Here is a 3872-nt window from a genome sequence, read left to right on the forward strand (position 1 = left end):
CGTGTACGCTCCTTTTCATAAAGGAGACTATCTTATTGCGAAAGTCAAAATCGCACGCTCTCACGGCGATTTGCCCCCGTATACGCCTGGGCGTAAGCCCGTGCGTCGCCGACCTAGCGGCCTGCCGATCGGTATTTAGAGGGAGGCACTTTGAAAGCAACACGCCGTTGGAACTTTGAAAAATTTCGATGCGTCGCCAAAGTTCGTACTTTTCGATAAAATCTTCGTCCTATGATACATTTCGATCAAGAACTACATTGATCGTCATGAAACTGTTTTTTTTTTTGGGAGACGTGTACGCTCCTTTTCATAAAGGAGACTATCTTATTGCGAAAGTCAAAATCGCACGCTCTCACGGCGATTTGCCCCCGTATACGCCTGGGCGTAAGCCCGTGCGTCGCCGACCTAGCGGCCTGCCGATCGGTATTTAGAGGGAGGCACTTTGAAAGCAACACGCCGTTGGAACTTTGAAAAATTTCGATGCGTCGCCAAAGTTCGTACTTTTCGATAAAATCTTCGTCCTATGATACATTTCGATCAAGAACTACATTGATCGTCATGAAACTGTTTTTTTTTTTGGGAGACGTGTACGCTCCTTTTCATAAAGGAGACTATCTTATTGCGAAAGTCAAAATCGCACGCTCTCACGGCGATTTGCCCCCGTATACGCCTGGGCGTAAGCCCGTGCGTCGCCGACCTAGCGGCCTGCCGATCGGTATTTAGAGGGAGGCACTTTGAAAGCAACACGCCGTTGGAACTTTGAAAAATTTCGATGCGTCGCCAAAGTTCGTACTTTTCGATAAAATCTTCGTCCTATGATACATTTCGATCAAGAACTACATTGATCGTCATGAAACTGTTTTTTTTTTTGGGAGACGTGTACGCTCCTTTTCATAAAGGAGACTATCTTATTGCGAAAGTCAAAATCGCACGCTCTCACGGCGATTTGCCCCCGTATACGCCTGGGCGTAAGCCCGTGCGTCGCCGACCTAGCGGCCTGCCGATCGGTATTTAGAGGGAGGCACTTTGAAAGCAACACGCCGTTGGAACTTTGAAAAATTTCGATGCGTCGCCAAAGTTCGTACTTTTCGATAAAATCTTCGTCCTATGATACATTTCGATCAAGAACTACATTGATCGTCATGAAACTGTTTTTTTTTTTGGGAGACGTGTACGCTCCTTTTCATAAAGGAGACTATCTTATTGCGAAAGTCAAAATCGCACGCTCTCACGGCGATTTGCCCCCGTATACGCCTGGGCGTAAGCCCGTGCGTCGCCGACCTAGCGGCCTGCCGATCGGTATTTAGAGGGAGGCACTTTGAAAGCAACACGCCGTTGGAACTTTGAAAAATTTCGATGCGTCGCCAAAGTTCGTACTTTTCGATAAAATCTTCGTCCTATGATACATTTCGATCAAGAACTACATTGATCGTCATGAAACTGTTTTTTTTTTTGGGAGACGTGTACGCTCCTTTTCATAAAGGAGACTATCTTATTGCGAAAGTCAAAATCGCACGCTCTCACGGCGATTTGCCCCCGTATACGCCTGGGCGTAAGCCCGTGCGTCGCCGACCTAGCGGCCTGCCGATCGGTATTTAGAGGGAGGCACTTTGAAAGCAACACGCCGTTGGAACTTTGAAAAATTTCGATGCGTCGCCAAAGTTCGTACTTTTCGATAAAATCTTCGTCCTATGATACATTTCGATCAAGAACTACATTGATCGTCATGAAACTGTTTTTTTTTTTGGGAGACGTGTACGCTCCTTTTCATAAAGGAGACTATCTTATTGCGAAAGTCAAAATCGCACGCTCTCACGGCGATTTGCCCCCGTATACGCCTGGGCGTAAGCCCGTGCGTCGCCGACCTAGCGGCCTGCCGATCGGTATTTAGAGGGAGGCACTTTGAAAGCAACACGCCGTTGGAACTTTGAAAAATTTCGATGCGTCGCCAAAGTTCGTACTTTTCGATAAAATCTTCGTCCTATGATACATTTCGATCAAGAACTACATTGATCGTCATGAAACTGTTTTTTTTTTTGGGAGACGTGTACGCTCCTTTTCATAAAGGAGACTATCTTATTGCGAAAGTCAAAATCGCACGCTCTCACGGCGATTTGCCCCCGTATACGCCTGGGCGTAAGCCCGTGCGTCGCCGACCTAGCGGCCTGCCGATCGGTATTTAGAGGGAGGCACTTTGAAAGCAACACGCCGTTGGAACTTTGAAAAATTTCGATGCGTCGCCAAAGTTCGTACTTTTCGATAAAATCTTCGTCCTATGATACATTTCGATCAAGAACTACATTGATCGTCATGAAACTGTTTTTTTTTTTGGGAGACGTGTACGCTCCTTTTCATAAAGGAGACTATCTTATTGCGAAAGTCAAAATCGCACGCTCTCACGGCGATTTGCCCCCGTATACGCCTGGGCGTAAGCCCGTGCGTCGCCGACCTAGCGGCCTGCCGATCGGTATTTAGAGGGAGGCACTTTGAAAGCAACACGCCGTTGGAACTTTGAAAAATTTCGATGCGTCGCCAAAGTTCGTACTTTTCGATAAAATCTTCGTCCTATGATACATTTCGATCAAGAACTACATTGATCGTCATGAAACTGTTTTTTTTTTTGGGAGACGTGTACGCTCCTTTTCATAAAGGAGACTATCTTATTGCGAAAGTCAAAATCGCACGCTCTCACGGCGATTTGCCCCCGTATACGCCTGGGCGTAAGCCCGTGCGTCGCCGACCTAGCGGCCTGCCGATCGGTATTTAGAGGGAGGCACTTTGAAAGCAACACGCCGTTGGAACTTTGAAAAATTTCGATGCGTCGCCAAAGTTCGTACTTTTCGATAAAATCTTCGTCCTATGATACATTTCGATCAAGAACTACATTGATCGTCATGAAACTGTTTTTTTTTTTGGGAGACGTGTACGCTCCTTTTCATAAAGGAGACTATCTTATTGCGAAAGTCAAAATCGCACGCTCTCACGGCGATTTGCCCCCGTATACGCCTGGGCGTAAGCCCGTGCGTCGCCGACCTAGCGGCCTGCCGATCGGTATTTAGAGGGAGGCACTTTGAAAGCAACACGCCGTTGGAACTTTGAAAAATTTCGATGCGTCGCCAAAGTTCGTACTTTTCGATAAAATCTTCGTCCTATGATACATTTCGATCAAGAACTACATTGATCGTCATGAAACTGTTTTTTTTTTTGGGAGACGTGTACGCTCCTTTTCATAAAGGAGACTATCTTATTGCGAAAGTCAAAATCGCACGCTCTCACGGCGATTTGCCCCCGTATACGCCTGGGCGTAAGCCCGTGCGTCGCCGACCTAGCGGCCTGCCGATCGGTATTTAGAGGGAGGCACTTTGAAAGCAACACGCCGTTGGAACTTTGAAAAATTTCGATGCGTCGCCAAAGTTCGTACTTTTCGATAAAATCTTCGTCCTATGATACATTTCGATCAAGAACTACATTGATCGTCATGAAACTGTTTTTTTTTTTGGGAGACGTGTACGCTCCTTTTCATAAAGGAGACTATCTTATTGCGAAAGTCAAAATCGCACGCTCTCACGGCGATTTGCCCCCGTATACGCCTGGGCGTAAGCCCGTGCGTCGCCGACCTAGCGGCCTGCCGATCGGTATTTAGAGGGAGGCACTTTGAAAGCAACACGCCGTTGGAACTTTGAAAAATTTCGATGCGTCGCCAAAGTTCGTACTTTTCGATAAAATCTTCGTCCTATGATACATTTCGATCAAGAACTACATTGATCGTCATGAAACTGTTTTTTTTTTTGGGAGACGTGTACGCTCCTTTTCATAAAGGAGACTATCTTATTGCGAAAGTCAAAATCGCACGCTCTCACGGCGATTTGCCC

The sequence above is a fragment of the Osmia lignaria genome, unplaced genomic scaffold (assembly GCF_051020975.1).
Source record: "Osmia lignaria lignaria isolate PbOS001 unplaced genomic scaffold, iyOsmLign1 scaffold0040, whole genome shotgun sequence".
Classification (NCBI taxonomy): Eukaryota; Metazoa; Arthropoda; class Insecta; order Hymenoptera; family Megachilidae; genus Osmia; species Osmia lignaria.